Genomic DNA, 12,748 nt, shown 5'->3' with positions numbered 1-12,748 from the left:
TTTCATCAGATGGATGACCTTGTCGGTCCTTGACCAAGGATCACCAGGGTCTTGTGTCAGCCTCCGTGTGTCAGCTATATTAATATTGTTGTAATCTTTAGTTCAAGGCTTTTGCCAGTTTGGCCATAATAAAAGTTGCATCAAGCAGGTCTATGGTTGAGAGAACTATAATTGAATTAAGCGTCATAAAAATATGGTTTTCATTTTAATATGAATGTTGGATTATACAAATTATTTAATATGAATGTTGGATTATACAAATTAGATTAGTTTATAATTAATAAAATTTAGGAAGAATTTAAGCTACGTATTGTCGACATGTCCCTGACCATCACACGCACATCATTTTGGGATGGGTGTAATGTCGAATATGACCGTGAATTGATATATCGGCCTTATAATCTTTCTGTTGTTCTGTTATTTTTATAGGTCCTTGATAATATGATAAATCACGAAAGCGCTTGGAATTTCACTATTTTTTCAGAGTGATTTTTGCATAGGTGTATTTCCGGCAAAGTGACAACTGATCAATTCAGACTTCATGGTCTCGTGTCTCTCACACCAGAAGGGAAGCATGTTAGGCATGAGGAGGTCAACGACATCATAAAGAGAAGTCTCGCCACAGCCCGTTGCCCAGCACAACGGAAACGCCAAGTACAGAGGTCTGACGGATGTCAAAAGCGTACTGGAGTCACTATGCTACTCTGGAAGGATGGTAAGCAGATTGGCTGTGGCTACACCTGTGCCACCACATTGGCGGACACCTATTTGTCATACTCTGAAGCTGAAGGAGGTGGAGCCACCAGCTACAGGGAGACCCAGGAGACTCGCAAATATGAAGACCTGCTAGAACTTCATCCCAGTAGGGTCAGAGACCCTTGGAGTATAGGATCACAGAGCCTCCAGCTTTCACTCTGAGAGACTCAGTACTGAAATCCAGAGAGGATATGCCTGCAGCATTCTGGGCACGCGGTCCACGGCCGGGGAGCTGGACGAAATTATCGAGATGTAGGCTCTGAGATGTCATCTATGCTGTTCTACTCCCTATTGTATTTTTGTCAATGTATTTTGTCTATAAAATCTACATAGAATGTAGAATATAGGGGGCGATAGAAGACAATATTCAAACAGCTCTGGGTAGGACCTTGAGTTTTCCCCTGAAGTAAGTTTATTGTTTTCTCTGAGGATGAGAGTCCCCAGCACAGTTCCAGAGGTGGTACCTCCCTATAATTATATATAATATATATAATAAAGTATATATCTTCTTCTTTCAACAAACCGGAAGTATCTCACCGAGACAGGGTGGCCCAAAAAGAAAAACAAAAGTTTCTTTTTTTTAAATTTAGTAATATATACAGGAGAAGGAGTTACTAGTCCCTTGCTCCCGGCATTTTAGTCCCTTTTACGACACAAACACACAATATATATATATATATATATATATATATATATATATATATATATATGTCGTGCCGAATAGGCAGAACTTGCGATCTTGGCTTAAATAGCAACGCTCATCTTGCCATATAGGACAAGTAAAAATTTGTGTATGCAATAATTTCGCCAAAATCATTATGAACCTAACGAAAAAAATATATTTCACTGTATTTGTTTAGTATTAAATTATTGTAAACAAATCTAAAATATATTTAGTTGGGTTAGGCTAAAATAAATTGTTCTTGTTATAATAAGGTTAGGTAAGTTTTCTAAGTTCCTTTTGGTGCAAAATTATAATTTTTTACAGCAACATTAATGAGAAAAATATATCTTTAAACGCATAAGAGAAAATTTTAGAAAGGACTTAATTTTAAATGAGTTCTTGCTAATTGGCCAGTTTTACCTATTAGGCACGACATTATATATATATATATATATATATATTATATATATATATATATATATGCAAAACAACCATGGAAGAGTAGAATTTAACTCTAGGCCTTTCGTGTTGCATTCAACACATCAGGAGCTTGCAAAACTGCATTAAAGAGGACGATGTCCAAGCAAGTACGTTCCCACAGGACGTCTTGCTTGGACATCCTCCTCTTTTCGGCAATTTTGCAAGCTCCTGATTATGTGTTGATTGCAACGCGAAACACCTAGAAATTTATACTCATTTCAAACCAGAGGAGTCTCAAACCTACGATCCTTGGTACAATGGTTATAGGAACACAATAGGCATTATTATTTACTCCGGTTCTGTGTCACAGACACTTATTTGACGCTGTTAATCAGTGTTAATCAGATTTTGATTAAGATGGTCTGATATCAGCTCTCTGAGCCAAGTGCCGAGAGCAGAGTCTCGAGATACTGGGAAATAGGGGACGGGGGGGGGGGAGGGGGGTAAAAAGGGAGGAGGATCGACTGCAAAATGATTCCGGCGCCATTGAACTCTCTGAGAATAATTATTTTATATAAACGCTGACAAAGGTTTTCAAGAGATTTGGTAGAAATTACTGAAGTAAAATCAATATTCGGAAACAAATATTCTCTCGTAAGAGACGTTGAAGAAGGTGGCAAACATACATGCTTTGAGTAGGAAAACATTGAAGTAGGTGCGTTGTGAATATGCAAATCTGTTAATCGTCCACAAAGACATTTCAAAATTAATTTTATTAAGACTGTTCAGATTTTGCTGAATGAGATATTGTTAGAACTTAATGAGGTGTTTGACTTTCTATACAAAATTTCTTATATTAAGAACACCAGCAGCGATAATAATAGAAACACCAGTAAAAATAATATTACGAACACCGGTAAAGATAATATTACGAACTCTAGTAAAAATATTACGAACACCGGTAGAGACAATATTAGAAACACTAGTAGAAATTTTACGAACACCGGTAGAGATAATATTACATAAGAACATAAGAAAGAAGGAACACTGCGACAGGCCTACTGACCCATGCGGAGCAGGCCCATGTCCCCCCCCCCCACCGGATTGGACCAAAGACCCAACCCCCGGATTAGCCCAATGATCCACCCAGTCTGGTCACCTCCACTCAAGGATGGAGCACTGCACCAGACCCAGCAGCACAAGCTTGTCAGGTCCAACTCACGCACACCCACACCCACTCATGTATTTATCTAACCTATTTTTAAAACTACACAACGTTTTAGCCTCAATAACTGTACTCGGGAGTTTGTTCCACTCATCCACAACTCTATTACCAAACCAGTGTTTTCCTATATCCTCCCTGAATCTGAATTTTTCCAACTTGAAACCATTGCTGCGAGTCCTGTCTTGGCTGGAAATTTTCAGCACGCTATTTACATCCCCTTATTTATTCCTGTTTTCCATTTATACACCTCGATCATATCCCCCCTAATTCTACGCCTTTCGAGAGATTGCAGATTCAGGGCCCTCAGTCTATCCTCATAGGGAAGATTTCTGATACATGGAATCATCTTTGTCATCCTCCTCTGTACGTTTTCCAGAGCATTTATATCCATTCTGTAATACGGTGACCAGAACTGAGCAGCAGTCTAAATGAGGCCTAACCAAGGATATATAGAGTTGAAGAACAACCTGAGGGCTTCTATTATTTATACTTCTAGATATGATGCCAAGAATTCTGTTAGCTTTATTGCGAACACTAATGCACTGTTGTCTTGGTTTTAGATTACTGCTAACCAGAACTCCTAAATCCTTTTCGCAATCAGTAGTATTAATATCTACATTATTTAGTTTATATGTGGCATGGTTATTTAACTGTCCAACATTTAGAACTTTGCATTTGTCAATATTAAACTTCATCTGCCACTTCTCCGACCATTGCATCAGTCTGTTCAAATCATCCTGGAGTGCTCTAGGTTCTCATTAGAATGAATTGGACGGCCTATTTTGGTGTCACCAGCAAATTTGCTTATGTCGCTATTTATTCCCTCATCTATGTTGTTTATGTAAATTGTGAACAACAACGGGCCCAACACTGACCCCTGAGGAACACCGCTTGTGACGTGCCCCCATTCTGATTTCTCCCCATTTATGCAAACTCTCTGCTGTGCATTTGTTAGCCATGCCTCTACCCAGAAAAAAATTTCTCCTATTCCGTGTGCCTTAAGTTTCCTCAATAGCCTCTGGTGTGGAACTCTATCGAAAGCCTTACTGAAGTCCATATACACAGTATCATATTCATTACCATGATCTACCTCCTCAAACATCTTAGTGAAAAAAGTTAGTAAATTCCTAAGACAGTAACGCCCCTTTGTAAAACCGTGTTGAGATTCATTAATCAATCTGTGCCTGTCAAGATGGCTACGAATTGCTTCGGCAATTATTGATTCCATAAATTTTCTCACTATGGAGGTAAGGCTTATTGGTCTATAGTTCGAAGCCAAGGACCTGTCACCTGCCTTGTAAATAGGCATTACATTTGCCATTTTCCACTTATCAAGCACTATGCCAGTTTGTAGCGATATGTTGAAAAGATTAGCCTAAGGTATGCTAAGTTCCTCTTTACATTCCTTTAACACCCTTGCAAACAGTTCATCAGGACCTGAGGATTTGCTAGGTTTTAGTTTCTCTATTTGTCTGAGGACCATGTCACTAGTTACCGCAATTGTACATAGTTTATTATCATCCTGTTCTACATAATCTATTATTTAAGGAATATCGCTAGTATTTTCCTGGGTGAAAACTGAGAGGAAGTAAGTACTGAGAATTTCACACATATCCCTTTCACTGTCAGTGATCTGACCAGAGTTACTCTTAAGTGGGCCAATCTTGTCCCTAATCTTACTTCTGTATACCTGAAAGAACCCTTTTGGGTTAGTCTTTGAATCGCTTGTGACCTTAGCCTGAGCATTAAAATGGTATAAAATACCGACAGGTTGTTAGGTAAGACACAGATACCTAACTGTTGCATATGTGTCTTACCTAATGACCTTAGCCTCAATCCCTTTTTGCTCTTCTTATTCCTTTCTTTATTTCTCTCTTTAATTGAATATATTGATTTCTTAACTGCCCATCCAATCTTTTGATACGCCTATATATGCCTGTCTTTTGACCAATGAGATGTTTTAATCTATTGTTCATCCATTTGGGATCATTTTTGTTAGATCTAATTTCCGTACTCGGAACAAAAGTTGTCTGGGCAGCTAGAACTATGCTCTGAAAAACGTCATATTGGCAACCAAGATCACCTACCTGACCCATAGTCAGGACATCCCAATTTAGCCCACCCAGGTAATTTTTCAGTCCCATGAGGTCGGCCAAGCGAAAATCTGGGACAGAGATTTGATTGCAGTTATCTGGGTAATTCCATGATATATTGAAACTAAGTGATTTGTGATCACTTTCCCCAAGCTCATCATTAACCTCAAGATTATTAATTAGTGAATCTTTGTAATAAAGTTGGTAGAATTACCGACAATATGTAAAGTAAAAGGACACAAGTGCAACTAATGGGACATTTCATTGTGGCAACGTTTCGCTCTCCAGGAGCTTTATCAAGCCATTACAAACAATATATGGACACAGAGGGTATATAAAGACTCAGAGTGAGGTGCCTTACTAGTGAGGTACCATTTCGATGTTCACTAGTGGTAGTAGTAGTAGTAGTAGTAGTGACAAAAGTAATACAATATGGTAGAGCAATTAATTCGTACATGAGTAAAAGGATATAAAAGCTATTACTTGGGTAACATAAAAATAGGTTGGACAAATATAGACTAGAAAGAGGCAGCTTGTTTCAGGGTTCACTCTCTGTAATGTGCTTTGTGTAGTATAACAGGAGAGACTATGTGATGGCAGGGTTTACTGTTTTCAGGAGGATTCTTGCTAAGACTTCGGAGATGGTGAAGCTGCCGTTGTTTTGTTTAATTGTATTCGAAACAGCGATCAGTCCTGATTCGAGGCAGTTGCGTCTGCGGAAATTAGTTTCTTTGATCACTAATTGGGCGTCTCTGAATTTCATGAGATGATTGGTGGAATTTCGGTGTTGTACACAGGCGTTGTTCAAGTTATCGTTCCTACATGCGTAAATGTGTTCATTGAGGCGGGTGTCAAGGTTTCTTGCTGAACACATTTACGCATGTAGGAACAATAACTTGAACAACGCCTGTGTACAACACCGAAATTCCACCAATCATCTCATGAAATTCAGAGACGCCCAATTAGTGATCAAAGAAACTAATTTCCGCAGACGCAACTGCCTCGAATCAGGACTGATCGCTGTTTCGAATACAATTAAACAAAACAACGGCAGCTTCACCATCTCCGAAGTCTTAGCAAGAATCCTCCTGAAAACAGTAAACCCTGCCATCACATAGTCTCTCCTGTTATACTACACAAAGCACATTACAGAGAGTGAACACTGAAACAAGCTGCCTCTTTCTAGTCTATATTTGTCCAACCTATTTTTATGTTACCCAAGTAATAGCTTTTATATCCTTTTACTCATGTACGAATTAATTGCTCTACCATATTGTATTACTTTTGTCACTACCACTACTACTACTACTACTACTACTACTAGTGAACATCGAAATGATACCTCACTAGTATTGCACCTCACTCTGAGCCTTCATATACCCTCTGTGTCCATGTATTGTTTGTAATGGCTTGATAAAGCTCCTGGAGAGCGAAACGTTGCCACAATAAAATGTCACATTAGTTGCACTTGTGTCCTTTTACTTTAGTGAATCTTTGTTGGCAAGAACCAAGTCAAGCAGATTGTTTCCTCTAGTTGGTTCTGTAACAACCTGTTCGAAAAGGCAATCCTGAACCGTATCAAGAAAGTCACTAGACTCAAGATTTCTGTAATATTGTTCCAATTAATTTGTTTAAAGTTAAAATTTCCCATTATCACAACATTTTCATATCTAGATGCCTTATGAATTTCGTCCCAGAGCAGCTTACTGCCCTCCCTATCAAGGTTTGGGGGCCTATAAATCACACCCAAAATTAATTTGTCACGTCCCTTAAGAAACTGAAGCCAGATTCTATGTTCGATGTTTCTAATCTTATATCATGTCTAAGACAACAATTTAAATTTTTTATGACTTACATCGCCACACCACCACCCTTCCTGTTGACCCTATCAGTGTGGAATAGTTTATAACCCTGTATGTTGCATTCAGAAGGCATTTCTCTATCTTACAGGTTGAACCAGGTCTCTGTTATACCAATAATATCTATATTACCTACACTTGCAAGAAATCTTAGCTCATCTATCTTATTTATTAGACTCCTACTATTTGTATAGTTAACCTTAAAGGAGCTAGTCACTCGTTGCCCTCTACTATCTCTTTGTTTGTTGATCAATTGATTTGCCATTACTAGCAACTTTATTTTGAATATTGTCTTTTAAACATATCACTGAGGTATCTCGGTAATAACTGCTGTTTTTAACCCTAATACCTGATTGTTTCCCACAAACACCCATTCCTCTATAATCTATCAGTTTAAATTCCTAGACAAGTCATCAATTGCCCTCTCAATTGAATTGGCTAATGCAACCACTCCATCCCCGTAGACATGAACCCCATCCCTTACATACATATCACGTTTGCCAAAGAATAGGTCCCAGTTATCAATGAATGGGATTGCAAGTTCCTTGCAGTACCTGTCTAGCCAGCAATTTATACCAGTTGCCCTAGACATCCATTCATTGCCCACTCCCTTTCTAGGCAAGATGTTACATATGACTGGGATCCCTCCCTCAGACCTACTTCTATGGCTGACCTGCACTTATCCAGCAGCTCCTCTCTCCTGCCCTTCCCAATGTCATGACCCCCAGCTGACTATGTCGCCAACACCAGCTCCAGAAAGACACTCTCTGTCTGACTTTTCTCTGTTACAAAATGCATGGTCCATATATCTTACCTGAGAATCGCCTACTATTAAAATATTCTTACCTTGATTAGCAGGGGAATCAGTGGTACCTTCAACCTCACTAACCTCTGAAGTACACTCGTCTTGGAGAACGGAGAATCGATTTCCAACCTTCACATCTTCTCTATTAACTCTCATCTTCCTTCTTCCTTAACTGTGAACCACTTGCCACTTAAAGCGGCTGCCACTATCACTGCTGGTGACCATTCCTTCCTTACCAGCTAAATCCTTCTCACACTCCCAAACTCATCTCTGCGAAGCTTCATCATCCTCTTTTCCTCCTGAAGTAGAATCTCCTTCAACACTTGAACCTGAGATTCTAAAACACTACAACAAGCCATGGTGATTGGTAACAGCCCACGCTAACTCCCAAGAACTTAGGCAGGTATGACCGCAGGTGACCACTGGCCTCAGCGTACTGAAACACTAGTAGAAATATTACGAACACCGGTAGAGATAATATTAGCAACATCAGATGATGTAATATTAAGACCAGAAGAAACAATATTAAGAACTCCAAATGATATAATAAGAACATCAGTAGCTATAATATTAAGAACACAAGACGAGATTTTAAGAAGGCTAAGATGTAATAGTAAAATCATCAGCAGCGATATTAAGAATACAGTAGAAATAATGGTAGGAACACAAGTACATCCCTGACTAGCGGTATGTAACGAAGTCATCAGATCAATCATGGTTAGGTATTCGCTGTGAAGAGGTCTGCTAAGTACAAGGCTTGAAGAAGGTATGAGAGGCATCCCGTTATCTATAACAGCATCTTGCACAGGTAAGCCTATCGGCAAGTGAAGGAAGTCCAAAACTGGGCCACCTCTAGAAGGGAGGTTGACACAAAACACTGGCATCAAGAAGTTTGGGCTCCCAAACTTGGTGGTCCTTGATCAAGGACCGACAATAATATTCACCTGATGAAATTATTACGCCTCTATATCGACAAGATGGGACTGTGTGTCTACTAGCAATCAAGAAAAAGCTGACCTGTTTGCCAAACACTTTGCTGTCAAGAAGAAAATCCCTGATCCAGTTAAGGAACCTACCGCCTTTGCTGGCCACAAAAACTATGTCAGAACTGTCAGAGGTGGCAATAAGGCTGGATAAAGTATATTTAACTAAATCCCACTACCAAGAAAAGGATTTACTTAAATTAGGTGAGCTTCGTAAAATATTACTTTGCAGCTGATCTCATGATAAACCTCTCCATTATGTAACTCCAATTCCTGGATAAGTAAAAGTTCAGCTGTAATAACACTAGATATTGCTAGTGCTTTCGACTCTATATGGAGCCTTTGTCACTTGGCAAAACTGCAAGCACCAGGAGTCTCATTCTCTGCTCTACACCTCCTGAGCGATTATCTTCAAGATAGATCTCTAGAAGTAGTTCTTAGCGGGACAGAATCTACAATACACTCAAACGGTATCAGTGTTCCACAAAGAAGTGTACTTGGTCCATTGACCTTAAATGTCTTCGGTGGCATTCTTTACAACATCCCAGAATCTCATGCCTATGAAAATGACTGTACTCTGATATTTACGTAAGCAGAAGAGGAAATGCCAGCCGCTCTCAGATACATCAACCACTCGTCTACAGTTATAACAACCTGGGGGAAAACGATGGCATATCACATTTGCTTCCGAGATGACACAAATAATGATTGCTTACGGGCAGCATGATGTTAATAATGGAGTAGAAGTAAGAATGAATAGAAGAGTGCAAGATCTGAGGAATGAAGTGACTATTCTAGGGTTAAGTTTAACTCCATAATGCTTACGAAGAATCACTTTTTAAATATTATAAGCGAGGCAGCGAAGAAACTAACCGTACTAAGGTGCATCTGGTACTTGCTGGGCAGTAGAGGCAACAGCCACTGTACCAGGCACAAAGGACACTCACATCTTGAGTATGCACCACTTCTTAGGATTGCCTGTCCCCCCATCTACGTTTTCTGGGCAGAAGAGAGAATCGAGAAAGACGACTCTCTCCTAGACCCGGCTTGTTATTTGTTGTGTTACTTCAACACATCCTAAGCCTGGTCCAATACTGGACCAGTTTATAGACAGCGAGAAGACAGCAAGAACATCCCTTCATATGAGAGCCTTCATTTCTAGAATAACTCAAGTCCGACACCAGTTCGCTCAAAATAACACCATTGATTTAATAAAATAAAATGACCAAACAAAGTGTCTAGCTCAGAGTGGACTACAGACTCATTTTGTTTCCTCTTTGCATGCTTTATAGCAATGAAAATTTAATGAAGATAATACTAGGTAAGGTTTTTATATGAGCTGGGATGAGTAACAGCTCTTAGCTTAAGTAAAAGGACACAAGTACAACTAATGTGACATTTTCTTGTGGTAACGTTGCGCTGTCAAGGAGCTTTGTCAAGCTGCTAACAGTTTGATAAAGCTCCTGGAGAGCGAAACGTTGCCACAATAAAATGTCACATTAGTTCCACTTGTGTCCTTTTACTTAACATATTGTCTGTAATTCTGCCAATGTTAATGCAGCTCTTAGTTTGTTAATAATGGGAGGAACTTTTAACCTAACCCACGGAAAACTCTTGTATACAAAAAAAAATATTAAAGGCATCATTAGGTATAATATTAAGAACGCTATTTGGGATAATATTAAGAACACTGGTAATTGTAATATGAAGAACATTAGAAGTGATTCACTGGAGGTTTGGGTTTCCAACCAACAGCGAGACAGTTCTAAAACTGTCAATATAATGCTCTGTCCACTGTATCATAACATAGCAAGTTTCTGCCACGATTAGAGATAACGTAAATAATACCAGTATTAATAAAATATTGATACCACCAGTAGTTATATAATATTGATACCACCAGTAGTTATATAATATTAATACCACCAGTAGTTATATAATATTAATACCACCAGTAGTTATATAATGTTAATACCACCAGTAGTTATATAATGTTAATACCACCAGTAGTTATATAATGTTAATACCAACAGTAGTTATATAATGTTAATACCAACAGTAGTTATATAATGTTAATACCAACAGTAGTTATATAATGTTAATACCAACAGTAGTTATATAATGTTAATACCAACAGTAGTTATATAATATTAATACCAACAGTAGTTATATAATATTAATACCAACAGTAGTTATATAATATTAATACCAACAGTAGTTATATAATATTAATACCAACAGTAGTTATATAATGTTAATACCAACAGTAGTTATATAATATTAATACCAACAGTAGTTATAATATTAATACCAACAGTAGTTATAATATTAATACCAACAGTAGTTATATTAATACCAACAGTAATTATATTAATACCAACAGTAGTTATAATATTAAGAACAGTAGAGTTAGCGTGGGTGTGTGTGTGTAATTGTGTACCCACCTAGTTGTACTCGCCTAGTTTTGATTGCAGGGGTAAATTCACAGCTCCTGGCCCCGCCTCTTCACTGGTCGCTACTAGGCCACTGTTCCATGAGCTTTATCATACGCCTTCTTAAAGTTATGTATGGATTCAGCCTCCACTACATCACTTCCCAAGCAATTCCACTTCCTGACAACTCTGACTGAAGAAATACTTCCAAACATCCCTGTGATTCATCTGAGTCTTCAATTTCCAACGTGATTCCTTGTTGCTGTGTCCCATCTCTGGAACATCCTGTCTGTCTACCTTGTCGATTCCTCTCGGTATATTATACGTCGTTATCATATCCTTCTATCTCTCCTGTCCTTCAGTGTCATCAGGTCGATTTCCCTTAACCTCTCCCCGTAGGACATGCCCCTCAGCTCCGGAACTAGTCTTATTGCAAACCTTTGCATTTTTTCAAATTTCCTGACGTGTTTGGCCAGTTGTCGGTTCCAAACTGGTGCTGCATACTCCAATATGAGCCTGATGTACACGGTGTACAGAGTTCTAAACGATTCCTTACTGAGATATCGTAATGCTATTCTTAGGTTTACTTGTCGCCCATATGCTGCAGCAGTTATTTGGTTGATGTGCGCCTCAGGAGATGTGCTCTGTTTTATACTCACCCCAAGAGACTTTTCCTTGTCTTTGCCCCCCTAGATTGTACTCTTTTTTTTTTTTTTTTTTTTTTTTTTTTTTTTTTTTTTTTTGGTCTTCTTTGACCTTTCCCAAGTTTCTTGACTTTACATTTAGTGGAGTTGAACTCCAGGAGACAGTTTCTGGACCAAGCCTGCAGCCTGTCCAGATCCCTTTGTAGTTCTGCTTGGTCCTCCTCCGATTGAATTTTCCTCATTAACTTCACATCGTCTGCAAAGAGGGACACTTACGAATCTATTCCTTCCGTCGTGTCATTCACATACCAGAAACAGCACCGTCCTAAGAGTGACCTCCCTGTGGAATCCCGCTCGTCACAGGAGCCCACTCTGACACCTCTTCAGTGCCTTCAGAGCCTTCCCTGTTATACCTGCCTGATCCTCCAACTTTTGCACTAATCTCTTGTGTGGAACTGTGTCAAAAGCTCTTACAGATAAAGAAAATGCAATCTACTCACCCTTCTCTCTCTCTCTCTCTCTCTCTCTCTCTCTCTCGTCTTATTGCTGTCACTTTGTCATAGAACTCCAGTAGGTCTGTCATACAGGATTTCCCATTCCAGAGTCCCTGAAGAAATACTTCCTAACATCCTTGTGACTTGTGCGAGTCTTCAACTTCCAATTGTGACTCCTCCTTGCTGTATCCCATCTCTGGAACATCCTGTCTGTCCACCTTGTCTATTCCTCTCAGTATTTTATATGTCGTTATATCTCCCCTCTCTCTCGTGTCCACCAGTGACGTTAGGTCAATTTCCCTTAATTAACCTCTCCTCATAGGACATGCTCCTTTGCTCCTGGACTAGTCTCGTTGCAAACCTCTGTGTTTGT

At 39.1% G+C, this 12,748-nt stretch overlaps 1 protein-coding gene across 1 annotated transcript in view; it reads right to left on the bottom strand.

Moving 5' to 3' along the window:
• Tk (Tachykinin) overlaps window positions 1-12,748 on the bottom strand; it is a 940,725-nt gene that overhangs the window by 858,299 nt on the left and 69,678 nt on the right. The window lies entirely within an intron of this gene.

The sequence above is a fragment of the Cherax quadricarinatus genome, chromosome 64 (assembly GCF_038502225.1).
Source record: "Cherax quadricarinatus isolate ZL_2023a chromosome 64, ASM3850222v1, whole genome shotgun sequence".
NCBI classification, from domain to species: Eukaryota; Metazoa; Arthropoda; class Malacostraca; order Decapoda; family Parastacidae; genus Cherax; species Cherax quadricarinatus.
This window is presented reverse-complemented; position numbering and strand designations above follow the sequence as displayed.